Source organism: Callospermophilus lateralis, chromosome 2, assembly GCF_048772815.1.
Source record: "Callospermophilus lateralis isolate mCalLat2 chromosome 2, mCalLat2.hap1, whole genome shotgun sequence".
NCBI classification, from domain to species: domain Eukaryota; kingdom Metazoa; phylum Chordata; class Mammalia; order Rodentia; family Sciuridae; genus Callospermophilus; species Callospermophilus lateralis.
The window spans coordinates 121504686-121520923 of NC_135306.1; positions in this window are offsets into that span (position 1 = coordinate 121504686).

The window sequence follows — 16238 nt, forward strand, 5'->3', positions numbered from 1 at the left end:
ACAACCCTAGGTTCAAACACAGCCCCTAGATACAGGCATAACCTTCCTAGCTCCAAACAAGTTGCTTTTCCCATCTTTATCCTGTTTTCCTCAAGAAGCCTGCCATACTGAAACCTTTTAATATATTTCCCCTTAAATAAAGGATTTGGGCTTTTTTCCTTGTTCAGTTCCAGTTCCTAACAGGGCTGGAAAATCTGCTGCATCCCAGCTTTGAATACTATGGTTCTTCCTATTGTCTTCTGTTCTTTACTGATTACTTTCAGAATTTTTATTTTTCCAGCTGGTTAATACCTCCAAGCAGGAATTAGCTCTCATGGTGCTGGTAACCCCAACATCATACAGTACTTTTAATGAACATTTATTTTGACTATCACATATCACATGAGGTCAGGTGTGGAATTTTCCCTGGTGATATGATTTTGGCAGTGAAGTAGTTTTATATTTTGGAGCATTTCATATTTTGAATTTTCAGATTAGTGTGCTTAACCTGTACCACTTTGAGTACACTCAAAAGTTTTTCTATATGTAACTATCTAGCATGATTCCCTTATTTGGGTCTTACCTCCTTGCTATCTCTGTCTCTCTCTGAAACAAATGATGGCTATCCTGAGGCTATGTGAGTTTCACCCTGTCACTCCATCCTTTCTAATCTTCAACTCCTCTCATTAAAGACTATCTTCGCTTAACTAAAAGATCTCAGGGGGCATTTTACAGTTTGGGCTCTAAAAGCAATTGGTTTTCAATACTGCACTGGTTGGTTACTAAATACTAGTTGGTTAGCTAATTGCTCTATCTATATCTGGGGTACGTCAACTATACCAATGTCCTGAAAAAAACGTGTCTAAATTTCCATATTTAAACATATGATAAGTGACAACTAGGGATTACCTCTGCAATTTAGCAGAGTTCAAAAGGAAAAAGAAAGAAAAAAGATAGCATAACACAAATACAGTTTTAATATATTAAAAACATGAATATTGTAATTTCAGTACTTCTGAAGAATACAGTTTTATAATTTACCTATGTACTTAGAATGTCAATAAGGAAATACCACCAGTACCCTATCACATATTTAAAAAGATGTTAATGGCATATTCTGTGTTTGAAAGTTTACCCTGATCCATCATCTCCTGACTGGACAGGAGAAATAAGCAGAAACAGAATTTATTAGAAGATACAGTTCAGTGTTAACCGAGCTCATGATTCTAGTCATGTAGGAAGAACAATGGAGACACATAGAGAAGGGGAGAGATTATGAGTTAGATAAAAGAGAATAAGAAAATAGCACCTTTCACCCAGTGCCACTGGTTGACAACGCCACTAAGCAAATCTGAAGAGTGTGGACTCTGCTTTGAATTCAGCCTGAGTTCCAAACTTGACAGCATATTAATAACTTATAAATGGCTGAGGAAACTATTACCTGATGTGATTTTTATTGGCACATCCTGGATTAGTTCACTAATTGTTGAGGTGGCATAATGAAGTTGCTAATTGGATATGACATTTCTATAAAATGCTATTAAAAATATTGCAGTGCCTATTGCCAGGTGAATTGGGCATACATTTCCTGTTATGCCAAATGATAAATTTAAAGGTAATAAAAAAATAACTGTGTCACCACATTCAAAATTCTTGGGGTAAAATAATTTCTCTGATAAAAATATGACATTGGAATTTTCTTATTCAACTTTTCTCAATTAATCTTAAATTTGACTAATTCCTTAATATGTACTCTTATAGAAATGTTTCCTGTGAGTGAATATGAAGGAAAATACATTTAATCTGAAGGACAACAAAGTGACTGCCTGTTCAAATGGGTATTCTTTATTACCTGCTAATTTGTTAATTGATATTATTAGAGTCATTCATTTGAATCAGGATAATGCTTTCACATGGCAGCCCTGAAAACACAATATTTGTTTTAAAGTATATTCTGTGGCCTTACAGAATCACCTAATTTTGAATTTGAAGAAAGGGAGGGAAAAACAAAAGACAGGTGAGGTTTTGTATTTGGCATTCTGATCCCCAAGGAAGAGTATTTTGAAGAACAGAATTATGTGGTCCTAATCTTTACAACTTGATACCAATATTCCATCCCACTATTATGCAAGAAATAGTTGCATTCTGTGAGCAAGAAATAGTTATTGAGTGAGGGATTTTTAAAGTCTCACAACAATCATAGGAAAAGATTTTTTTTTTTATCATTTTGGGCATCCACAATTAGAAAGATATTAAATAACTTTTCCAAGTTCAGACAACTTGTAAGTGGTTAGATTCAGGCTTACACAAAGTCCCATACACCACCATGATACCACTACAAGAGAGATGTTGAAATCTCTTTCTTTCCTCACTTAGTAATGTGGAATTTAATGATCAAAAGTGTTAAATGAAGCCAGTCGCAGTGGTGCACACCTTTAGTCACAGAGACTGGGGAGACTGAGATAGAAGGATTGTGAGTTCAAAGTCAGCCTCTGCAACAGCAAGTCACTAAGCAACTCAGTGAGACCCTGTCTCTAAATAAAATACAAAATCGGGCTGGGGCTATGGCTCAGTGGTTGAGTGCCCCTGAGTTCAATTGCTGGTACCCCCAAACCACACAAAAGGTTGTTAAATGAGCCATGGAACAGTCCAAAATACACAATGGTTTGCAAAAGCAGCCAATTCAGGTAGAACCCCTTCTTATCATGAGCAGCCCTTTCATATTATGGGTTCATAGATTCCCTTTCTGAAATATAGATGACTTCCTCATGGATTCTCAATTTCTCATCCCTTCCTCCATTCCATCTAATACATTAGTAATCTACCCCAAGATAGTGTGATCAACTGTTCAACCATAAGTTCAACAGTTTATTATTATGTCTAAAGCTACCACACAAATCCAAGCTATCTCTTTTACCTAGAATACTACTTTAAAATGTTAATGATTAGTCTTTGTGATTCTTCCTTCCTGTAAGTACCCTTCGTCCATATCTCATCACCTAGCATCAGGAATGATATTTATATAGTATAAACAGACCATAGTACTCCTCTGTTCAGAATCACCCAATGCCCCCACTCCCTGCCATGATCTTCAATGCCTATACAATCTGGCACTGATAATTTCTTGCCCATCACACATCACTCTTCTTGCTCACTCTTTTCTACTCATAGCAGCATTAGGAAAAAAAAAACACATAATAAACCTGTTCCTGCCTCAGGTACTTCTCTTATTCCCCTTCTTGTAGATTTCTCTTTTCTCAGACTTCTTTGACATCTTTGCTGAAATATCATCTCTTCCAAGCAGTGTCCTCTGGCCACTCTATCTCGATCACCATACTCACTCTGCCTCATCTATCATCCCTATTTTCAACCTTTACCCTGCTTTATTTGTCTTCAGAGATCATCTCCACCAAAATCAAGATATCTATATATTTGATTTTTGCTATCTACATGTTCACGTATTTGTTATATTATTTTTATTATGCCCACTGGAATGTAATAGTCCATGAGAAGAGTGACTTCCCCTATCTTGGTTGCTTTTGCACCCTCAGGTACACAGTGCCTGATTCAATGAAGGACTGCCCTTCATTGGGGAGAACACTGAGCAGGATCTTTAGAATAAGAATGCTTCTTTAGTCATCACACTCATGAGATAAAAGATGTAGTTAACAGAAGCATAATGGCTAAATAGAACATAATTAGGGACGGAATCAGATCTGATTTAATTTTGCAAATCATTAAACTGGGGCCCAAGATGATCAACCAATTTCCCAGTATCATATAGCTGATCAATGGCAGGGCCAAACGCAGAACTCAAACTTCTAATGTTCTTTTAACTCTTGATGAAATGTAACTAGTCTAGGATGTTAGAATAAAGATTAAAACATCCTTGGGATACTCTCCTGGTTGAAGACAATGCTATTCTTAAACATTTTTAATGGGAATGTGGAGATGGGTTCTGAGCACAGCAGAGAGGATGAATGTGTCCATAGCCAGCAGAGGTGATCCAGTCACAGTCTACACTTGCCACCTTCCCAGCCACTCACTCTTGGGACACTATCCCCCTCATCTCCAGTAAACTTGGTTTCACTATATCCTTAAAATAGTCTTCACAGTGACAAGGGATTTCTGTATTGCCAAATAAGATGTTTGACACTGAATCAATCCTCTGTATCTGTTTGGCTCAGGGGTGACCATTCAAAGTAAAGGTCCAAATTCTAGAGTGATTAGTCTTTTCATTGTCATACACCATAGCTACCAGAAACAGGCTTCTTATTCCTATATCATTGATTTGCTCTTGCAAGCTCCTGTTTGGGATGAGATGGCTTGTTCATATCAAGTATCTGAGAGCCTATAAACAGACTTCCCGATGACAGCCAAACTTCTTACCCTGCTCATTGTCTACCTATAATGACAAACTACAACAATTTATAAAGTAAGCCTAGCTTATGAGCTCCGGGCCACCGACCACTTTCCATAGATAGATTCTAAATGTCTCCCCAGCATCTGTTCAGCTCTACTGAGGGTGACAGAGAGCTGGCACCTAACCCGTTCCTTCCTTCCTTTCCCCAGTCACATTTTCCCAATCCATCTGGGTTTCCATACTAAGTTCTCTGCCATATGCCTATGGACTGAGAAAAAATACCCTGAATTAAACATGTAACAATGCCAATCCCAATTTAAAATCATACAAGTTAGCATTTATTGAGAGCTAAGTATGTGGCAAAGTGCCTAGCTCTTTATTATTATTATCTCATTTTCTCTGGAAAACTTTATGATGTAAATAAAATAACTATCCCCCATTTTCAGAGGAATAATAAGCCTAGAAAGATTGAGTGTGTGAACAAAAACAAGGAAATTGTATTTGAAATGAGTTGTTCTTTTAAATGTCAAGATCTAGAAGGGAAAACTGATCTGTAATGTCAAGGACAACAGCTGTAAAAGCATTAGAAATATCCTGCTAACAACAATAATATGATGATTACAGTTATAATAAATGGACCAGATGTTTTTTTCTAGATTTTTTTTTGCTTCTGACAAAATTCACATCCTAAACCACCCTCATCTCCCAGACTCACTCTCTATGCCCTGTATTTGCATTACTTTGCAGTCAATCTATACTAGTCAGTCATTATTTTTTTTTAATTGTGGATAAATAGTTTTGTTCTCTAGACAACTGAGCCCAGATGTCTTCTCAGGGCTTCTTCTAGCCCACAGCTCTAGACACGTGAACCCCAAGCCTCTCCCTGTCTCAAGAAACAGGTGAACCACCCAGCCTGTGGGAAATGGTTTTTGAGTGAATCTCTGATTTGTGAAACATTTATAAACTATATAGCATTTGTAACACCAATTGTTCCTTAGGAAAATCAGGTTTTCCCCATGCTCTATGCTCATAAAACTGCTAGTGGGACTACATCACAGGCCCTGGTCAAAGCCTGTATCTAAATCATGGTAGTCTGTCACTAAAGGCAGATGTTATGGTTTAGATGTGGTTTCCCCAAAAAACTCATGTGTGAGACAATGCAAGAAGGTTCAAAGGAGAAATAATTGTGTTATAGTCTTAACTCAATCACTGAATTAATCCCATGATAGGGATTAACTGAGTGGTAATTGAAGTTGTAGGGTGTGATGGGGGAGGTGAAGGCTTTGGGATATATATTTGTATCTGGAGAGTGGAGACCTCTCTCTCTCTCTCTCTCCTTTCTGATCATCATGTGAGCTTCTTTCCTCTGCCACACTCTTCTACCTTGATGTTCTGCCTTACCTTGAGCCCTGAGTAATGGAGCCAGCCTTCTATGGACTAAGACCTCTGAATCTATGAGCCCTCAAATGAAAGAAAAAAAAAAAAAGACCTTTTTTTTTTCCTCTATAATTGTGCTGGTCAGGTCTTTTAGTCACATCAGTGAAAAAGCTGTCTAAGGCAGAAATTGATACCAGAAGTGTGGTGGTTGCTGTAACTAACCTGACTATGTGGTTCAAATTTTTTCGGAACTTTTTGAAATTGGTGGGATGAATTTTGAAATGTGTAGCAGTGCAAGCTGGAAATGTCTTAGATTGTTGTAAGCAAAGCTCAATGGCTAATTCTGGCTGGAGCTCCTAAGACCAAAATGCCAAAAGGAGAGTGGACTATGAAGACAGGCCTCAAAAGAGTTTAGTAAAAGAGAACTCTGGAATTTGGATTTTGGAGTAGACCCCAATCTTGTTATATTCTGGCTAAGAAGTTGTTTGCCTTTTGCCCTTGTCCTGAGACTTTCTGTGAAGCTGATTTTAAAAGCAATGGACTTCTTAATCTGATGGATGAAATGTCTAGGCAGCATAGCATTCAGGTGGTGGCATGCATATTGGTTTTGAGCCAAATTTATTGTGATAATCAGGAGCAGAAAGCAGAGCAGAAAGATTTGAAAAATTTGGACTTAAAAAGTTGGGAGTAAAACTGGGGCTAAGGGAGTTGCAGTTAAAGACCTTACAGCCACTATTGAAATGCTGAAGACTTTGCCCAGAGACATTAAGAACTGTGTGGCAAGACCACACCCATCTCAATCTCAAGGGAGTAAAAGTGAAAATTCTCTTGAGAAGAGACTAGTGGGGCACTAGTTTTTTTCAACATGTTCAGATACCCAGGCACTCAGGGGCTGCTGCAGCCAGGGTATCTGGAGGCTTGGCTACCGCTCAAGAGGATGACAGACTTTGGTGTCAACCACATGGTGCTGGTTCTGCAGGAATGCAGGATACTGTAATTAGGGGTTCCTGGAGGCTTCCACCAAGATTTGAAAGGAAGGCCTTGAAGGCCAGGCAAAGTGCAACCCAGTCAGAATCCCTCTGGGCATCCCCTGAGAATGCTAAATATGGAGATTTGAAGAGGAAGCCAAAGTTGCAGTAGAGACTCTCAAGATTAAAAAATGCCATCATCCTAGGAAAGCTCAGGAATTGAGCAGAGACAAGCCAACAGGAAGGCCATCTGGGCTGCAACCAACAAGGCCACAGGGGCAGATCCTCACAAGCCCTTTGAAGAGAACATCAGATGTTATGTGCTCCAGATGCCAGATATGGAAGTACTGGACTTTTTTGTCCAGCTGGATTCTGGTCTTGCTTTGGTTCTATCCCTTCTTTCTATGGCCCTAATTTTGTGAATGGAAAGGTTTACTCTGTACCATTATATATTGGATACCTGTGAGTTGCTTTTAATTTTATAGGAGCTCACAACATAAAATTTGCGTTGAGCCTCAGAGATTTGGACTTTGAGCTATTTCATGGGGACCTTTGGGGATGGACTAAATGTATTTTGCATTGTCAGGCGAGTGTGAGCATTTTGGGGGCCAGGGATGGAATGTTATGGTTTAGATGTGGTGTCCCCCCAAAGCTCACATGTGTAACAATGCAAGAAGATTTGGGGGAGAAATAATTATGTTATAGCCTTAACTCAATCAGTGAATGAATTAATCCTCTGATAGTGATTAACTAAGTGGTAACTGAAATGGTAGGATGTGGCTGGGGGAGGTGAGAATTGGGCATGGCTTTGGGATATATATTTGTATCTGGCAAGTGGAGACCTCTCTCTCATTGTCTGCTTTCTGATGATTATATGAGCTGCTTCCCTTTGCCACATTATTCCACCATGATGTTCTGCTTCACCTTGAGCTCTGAGAAATGGAGCCAGCCTCTTATGGACTGAGACTTCTGAAACCATGAGTCCCCAAATAAACATTTCCTCCTCCAGAGTTGTTCTGTTTGGGTCCTTTTGTTACAGCAGAAAAGGGTGAAGAAAGAATAGTGTTAGAGGATGAGCTCCTTCTGAGAGGCCTGTCTCAGCTAGTTTTTGAGACAACTTGCCCATAGTTAGAAGCTATGGAAAAATACACATTTTAAATTGTGGAAGCAGTAACTACAAATATGAAATCTTTATTCCAGTACTTAGAATGTGAGTTTATTTGCAGGTGGCATCTTTGAGGAGATAATCAAGTCTAGATTATCAATGCTACTGACTCCTTGATCTTGGGCTTTCAACTTCCAGAACTATGAGGAAATAACTTCTGTGGTGCAAGCCACTCAGCCTGTGGTACATTTTTATGGTAACAAATGGATTAAGGTATAAGATAACTTTTGTGAAACTAATCTCTGTATAATATTACCTTATGAATGTTTAAAGAGGGGATTTCTAAGGCATTGGTGGGCAATAAAGACCCTGAGCTTCCCTCTTCTAGTCTTTAGGTTTTGGAATGTGAGAAGTCATTTAGAAAATAGTTTAAACTAATTCAATCTTTTCTTTGATTCTTCAAGTGAACATTTCTGTTTGCATGAGAAATATAATTGTCTTCCTTAAGCCCCAGAAAAACGGGCTCAGAACCAACTCTCTGTAGGAAAATACATAGGGCACCAGTCAGGAGACCCTTAGGAGGCGGTTGGCCTGAGCACACACAGTGACTACCCAAGTTCTAGCTCAGGAGCACCATTACAAGGTGAACGCAATAAGCTAAACATATAATTCTGTCCATATAGGATGCAATGCATGGCTTATATATATTAATTTTAAGAAAGTGACCTCAAAAGACAAAATGGAAGATTTTTTGTTTTTTAGAATTCGTTCTTTTTAAATATTTGTTTTAAAAGTATTTTTAAAGCCTATGGAAGAGTTCATGCATAAATTTCCACATTCATTCTTGATTGATTTTGCTATAATAAAGATATATTTTCTGACCAATATGAATATCAGAACATTGAAATTATTTTAAACATTGATTGTTTATTTTCTTGCAACAATATAGTATTCAATGTCAGAACATTGAAATTATTTTAAACATTGATTGTTTATTTTCTTGCAACAATATAGTATTCAATGTAGGATGACTGACAGTATAATATTGTCAGTTCTTTCTTTGCTCTAAAATAGGGCATTGAAAATAATGCAAAAACAGCAAATGCTTTTTTCTAGACTTATTAAGCACCAAGCTAACTAGTGTTTGTACTCACCAATTTCAAAGCTAATTATTTTACATCTAATTTGGCATTTATGTTGCAAGGTGATTTTATTACATAAAATAAGATAAAATTTTAAACATTATCAATTGTGTTTGTAAACCTATAGTGGGGTGAGTCCATGTAACTTTTTAAAAAATTTATTTATTTATTCTAATTTGTTATTCATAACAGCAGAATGCATTTCAATTCATTGTACACCTACAGAGTACATTTTTTCATTTCTCTGATTGTATACAAAGTAGAGTCACACCATTGGTGTCTTTATGCAAGTACTCAGGGTAATGATGTTCATCCCATTCCACCATTTTTCTTACCCCCATAACCCTTCCTTCCCTTTGAACTACTTAAAGATCCTTTATTCCTCCCATGCTTCCCCCCATCACCATTATGGATCAGCATCCACATATCAGAAAGAACATTAGGCATTTTTTTTTTTTTTTGGATTGGCTTACTTCACTTAGCATAATGTTCTCCAACTCCTGGAGAATAACATCATGGCATTTACCTGCAAATGCCATGATGTTATTCTCATTTAATGCTGAGTAGTGTTCCATTGTGAATATATACATATATACATTGTCATTATCCATTCATCTACTGAAGGGTATCTATATTGGTTCCACAATGTAGCTATTGTGAATTGTGCTGCTATGAACATTGATGTGGCTGCTTCATCGTAGTATGCTGTTTTTAAGTCCTTTGGGTATAGACTGAGGAGAGGGATAGCTGGGTCAAATGGTAGTTCCATCCCAAGTTTTTCAAGGAATCTCCATGCTGCTTTCCATATTGGTTGCACCAATTTGAAGTCCCACCACCAATTTATGTGTGTGCCTTTTCCACCACATCCTTGCCAACATTTATTGTTGCCTGTATTCTTGATGATTGCCATTCTGATTGGTGTGACATGAAATCTTAGAGTATTTTTTATTTGCATTTCTTTAATTTATAGAGGTGTTGAACATTTTTTCATATATTTGTTGATTGTATATCATCTTCTGAGAGGTGTCTGTCCAGTTCCTTGGCCCATTTATTGATTGAGTTATTTGTTATTTTGGTGTTAAGGTTTTTGAGTTCTTTATATACCCTAGAGATTACTGCTGTATCTGATGTGCATGTGGTAAAAATTTGCTTCCATTCTATAGGCTCTCCATTCATCTCACTGATTGTTTCTTTTGCTGAGAAGAAACTTTTTAGTTCAAAACAATCCCATTTATTGATTCTTTATTTTTATTTCTTGTGCTATGGGAGTCTTATTAAGGAAGTTGGGGCATAATCTGACATGATGAAGATTTGGGTCTACTTTTTATTCTATTAGGTCCAAGATCTATGGTTTAATTCCTAGGTCCTTGATCCATTTTGAGTTGAGTTTTGTGCATGGTGAGAGATAGGGGCTTAATTTCATTTTGCTGCATATGGATTACCAGTTTTCCCAGCACCATTTGTTGAAGAGGCTATCTTTTCTCCAGTATATGATTTTGGCACCTTTGTCTAATATGAGACAACTGTATTTATATGAATTTATCTCTGTGTCCTCTATTCTGTACCATTGGTCTACAAGTCTATTTTGGTGCAAATACCATGCTGTTTTTGTTACTATTGCTCTGTAGTATAGTTTAAGTATATTGAGGCCACCTGCTTCACTTTTCTTGCCAAGGATCTCTTTAGCTATTTTGTGTCTCTTATATTTTCCAGATGAATTTCATGACTGATTTTTCTATTTCTATGAGGAATGTCATTAGGATTTTATTAGAATTGCATTAAATCTGTATAGTGCTTTTGGTGGTATGGTCATTTTGATAATATTAATTCTGCCTATCCAAGAAAAAGGGAGATCTTTCTGTCTTCTAAGGTCTTCTTTAATTTCTTTAGCATTCTATAGTTTTCATTGGTCTTTCATCTCTTTCATTAAGTTGATTCCCAAGTATAAAATTGACTAAACAAAAAGTTGGTTCTTTGAATAAATAAATAAAATATAAACTTTTAGCCATGCTAATATCCCTGATGAAAAAGGAAATATCATGATGGACACTACAGAAATACAGAGATAATTAGAAATTATTTTGAAAATTTGTACTCCAATAAAATAGAAAATATCAAAGGGATTAACAAATTTCTAGAGTCATATGATTTTCCCAAATTGAATCAGGATGATATAGACAAGTAAAGAGATCAATTTCAAGCAATGAAATAGAAGACAACATCAGAAGCCTACCAACCCTGAAAAGCCCAGAACTAGATGGATACACAGATGAGTTCTACAAAACCTTCAAAGAAGAACTAATACCAATACTCCTCAAATTATTCCATGAAATAGAAAAAGAGGGAGCACTTTCAAACTCATTTTATGAAGCCAATATCACCCTGATTCCAAAACCAGACAAAGACACATCAAAGAAAGAAAATTTCAGACCAATATCTCTAATAAATGTAGATGCAAAAATCCTCAATAAAATTCTGGCAAATCGAATATAAAAATAACAAAAATATAGTTTACCACAATCAAATGAGGTTTATCCCAGGGATACAAGGTTGGTTCACCATACAGAAACCAGTAAATGTAATTCATCACAACAGTAGGGTTAAAGATAAGAATTATATGATCATCTCAATGGATGCAGAAAAAGCATTTGACAAAATACAGCACCACTTCATGTTCAAAACATTATAAAGACTAGGGATTACAGGAACTTATTTTAACCTTGTAAAAGCTTTCTATGCTAAGCCCTAGACCAACATCATTCTAAATGGAGAAAAAATGAAAGCATTTCCCCTAAAAACTGAAACAAGACAGGAATGCCCTCTTTCACCACTTCTATTTAACATAGTTCTTGAAAACCTAGCCAGAGCAATTAGACAGATAAAAGAAATTAAAGGAATATGGATAGGAAAAGCAGAAATCAAACTATTTGCTGATGATATGATTCTATATCTAGAAGATCTAAAAACATTTCACCAGAAAACTTCTAGAACAAATAAATGAATTCATCAAAGTAGCAGTATAAAAAAATCAACACCCATAAATCAAGGGCAATTCTGTACATTAGTGACAAATCCTCTGAAAGCAAAACTAGGAAAACTACCCCATTTACAATAGCCTCCATATAACTCTTTTACCTTCTCAAGTCTCTTTGAAATGATAGTAAAGAAGCATGAAAAATAATATACTCATAAAAATATTGGAATTAGTGGGTTGAGAGAGGAATGAGGTATGGCCAACAGTGTGCCAAAGATTAACAGAACTGTAGATTTTGTTAAAGGTGCTGAATTATATAGATGATTTAAACTGTAACAGAGCTCAGAGTGTGCACAGAAGGGAAAAAGCAAAGAAGTTATAAGAATATTAAGAAGCCTCTGTGTTCTAATTAGGTAGGCACAGAAAGCCAAGAGCCAGGAAAAAAAAAACACAAAAAAAACCCCATTTGTTTCAAAGACTGTTAAAGAGCAGTGTGAGTAACACTTACTCTTTTCTATCCACATCCCCTACCCACAGTGGAGTAATCTCCAGGATGCAGTCAGGGAGATATTGTTCAAGAAATTAAATAATCCATTTGAGATGATATCAGTTTCCAGGATGGGGATTGCATCCCTGAGTTGACCTCTATTGAAATCTCTCATACTCTTCACTTAGACATAGAATATACATCCTACCTACTACATGCCTAGGCTATCCTCAAAGAACAGATAACCTGCCACCTCATTTAGGAGAGGAAACTCAAGGGAAGAAGTGTTTGTAGAAAATCTGTTGTGTGTGCCATTCTCTGCCCTTTATAGTTGATTTCATTTAAGTTTAAACAACTATTATTATTGCTTGTTACACAGGAGACAAGTGAGACAGAGAAAATAAATGTCTTGTCACAGTTTATTCCTAATTATATGTAGAGTGGTAGAATTACTCATCAGAATTAATAAAACAACAACAATAAAAAATGAACTATGATAAAAAATAGGAGTCAAAAAACAATGGCCTAAACTGTACTTTTATATGGTTCTTAAGATAAGAGTTTCTTTTTGCTTTTTCTTTTCATTTTAAAGAAGAAGGAGGAGAGCAAGAGAAAGGGAGGGAAGGGAGGGAAAACTTATGTAACAACATATTCCCAAGCCTACAATATATACCACAATAATAAAGAAATGAAAAATGAAGAAGAGAATACAATTAACGAATTTATGAAAAAGAATTCCCAGAACTTGAAAGGATTCACTGAGGAGCCAGCAGGATGAAAAATCACACATAAGCATGTGTGTATGCTCACACACACACACACACACACACACACACACAGTCAAGTGTCCCCACATCCACTACATTTAAATGTATTATAGTAAACTATATGAATACCGATGATACAGAGACCTTGTAAATATAAGAAAAAATAAAAGAAAGAAAGAAAAGAAGGAAGAAAGGAGGGAGGGAGGGAGGAAGAAAAGGAATGAAGGAAGACATAATAATATTGGCATCAGAATTTTCATTAGCATGACTGTATTTTGAGGTCAACACTGTATTTCCATAGTGGGGAACATTGCTTGGCACATAGTAAGTGCAAAATAAATAGTTAAAGTTATTGAAGGGATAAAACTTTCAGGCTCATTAAGAACAGTACTGGAACACCTGCTTCGAATCTTACCTGATAAATGTCTGCTAAACTATGCTAACACTTCACCTCTCTGTGATTGCCTGCTTAGGTAAAAGGATACTAGGAATTATGACTCTCAAACTTCTTTTTCACTGTTTCTTTTTTATTTTTATTTTTCAATTTTAATGGATATCTTAGAAACAAATATTTCTAAGAAATCTTAAAATTCCAGGCTTTTATCTAGGTGTTTTTCTTATTGAGATGTGCACAGATGGTTGGGTGAAACATAGTGAGATGTAGAGAATTATTTTTAATTTTAATCTTTTTCCAGAGTCAGAATTACTGATCTGCATGTTCTGAAGTTGTCTATTTTTGCAAAGAAACCCTTCACAATACTGGCTATCTATCTTCCTATCTATCAATCAATCATATATATCTATATGATAAAGGTGTCAGGGTTATGGTAAATTTGTTGTATGAGCATTACTTCAGCTATTTTTCTTTTCAATTCAGAACTCCTTAATGATAATCTTTCATGTAAAGTACAATAATTGAATAATACAGGATTTCTTTTTTAAAAAATAAATCCAAATTAATTTTTATAATCTAAAAAGATTCCTTTCTTTAAATATTAGTTTAATATGATTTGTTCTCATAATTTAGGTGCAGAGAAGATATATAACTTGCCTAAGTTCACTCTGACATTAAGTGGTAAATGGGATTCTCACTACTGTGAATGAAATATGGCATCAATTATAGTAATTCAGCATTTATATGCCAGTTATTACCCTAAGACATATAAATTGAAGAAAAGCAATATACAAATTGAAGATTATGATACTTCTGAATGTTGAGGTTTTCAATATTCAATGAAAGTTGGAATAACCAGGTTATGATGCTGGGGCTCTCCATTGGACAATAGACCAGGGGAAAAACAGAAGAAAAGTTAGTGTATTTTATTTAAAAAGTTTATATATATATATATATATATATATATACATATGTGTGTGTGTGTGTGTGTGTGTGTGTGTGTGTGTGTGTGTGTATGTAACCAAACTGCATTAGTGAAGAGATGATTTCAGAAACATATAGCAAGTCAGGGTGAAACTTAGATTAGAAATTGAGAGCTACTATCTAGCTTTACTTGTGATTAATTTGCAAACCAACACCCAAGAAGAGGGATTGGCATTTGTGTTATTTCCCTTCTTCTAATATAACACCAATTACAAAACTGCAATGACAAAATATTCCTTCAAAGCCCAGTGAAATGTGAAATTTGGCCAGTGTGTTTTTATGTGCTATTTTATTCTAGTCTATAATTCATTATGCTATATTTATGGATCTATTTTTATAAGCTAAGTACTACTTTGATATTATGTTTGTGTTTTCTTCTGTAAAATAAAATATTCTTTGGTAAGTCTACTAAATAAAACATGCTGTATTTATTCTAGCGTAATGTCACCCTGGGTTAAGTTTTACAATACTTAAAAGCTTTCTGGAGTGTCTGACAATGACAGGCTGAGTGCATTTGTTTTTAGGTATAGTGCTGCATGGATATGGGTCAACAGTTTCCCTGGACTTTAAGAAATCAGAATGGTTTCAATACTCATTATACTGTGGAACAACTGCCAACATTTTAAGGATGGGAAAACTGATGGAGATTCAAATTAGAGCAGTATGTCTACAAAATTAAATGAAAACCACTCAATTCCTCCCTCTACTAATCAAAAATTCAATTGTAACTTAAGTGCCATTCTGATCATTAAAAATATATTCACAACTTTTAATAATATTAATCCTTCCAAATCATTATTAACATAATCAGCATTAAGTCTTAAAACTATTAATTTACTGTGAGTTTCATCACAGGCATAATGAGCAAACCAACCATTAACTGCTGAATTTGCGTAAATCTTTAGGGACTTAGAAGCATTGTATAAATGATGCTTGGAATTAGCACTGTTAACTAGAAAAAAGGAAACTGTACTCTCATTCTTCAGTTGAAAGTTAGCACTGGCCTATCTGTAGGTGAGTTGACAAGCTTAAAACATTAAATTATTTTATTGGTAAACTATATTGTGTGCATAAAAATAGTGCCTTTATTTTTAGTTATTGAAAATTATTAGAAACTTAATATCAAGAAACAAGGCATGACTAACTACCAATGAATTTTCATACACATGAAAACTACAATAACAACATATCATCAAGACTTTTCCTTTGACAATGCATACACAGTCTTATAAAGTAAACACATTAAGATTTTGCATAATCTGGCTTTTATTATCCACAAGATATTCACTGATTTTCATAATTTTCTTATATTTATGCTGGTGGAAACTATTTCCAGCAGTTTTGGTGAAATTTGCATTACTCAGTTTTCAGACATGGTTATTTACTTCATTAGCTTTGCTAAAGATACATTACTTAAACTTGGTGCTTATAATACCCAAATCTTTTTGATTATATTATTAAAGATTTATCACATTTTGAAACTGCACATAGTAGATTATTTTTAGCTTATTTCTAACATAGATTTTTGCTTGACTTATTTATTTAGGAACTTATCTCATAATATTTTACCTACTATTTAAATTTTTTTTTGGTTGTAGGTGGACACAAAATGTTTATTTTATTTGTATGTGGTGCTAAGGATCAAATCCAGTGTCTCATGCATGCTAGGTAAGTGCTGTATCTCTGAGCCACAACCTC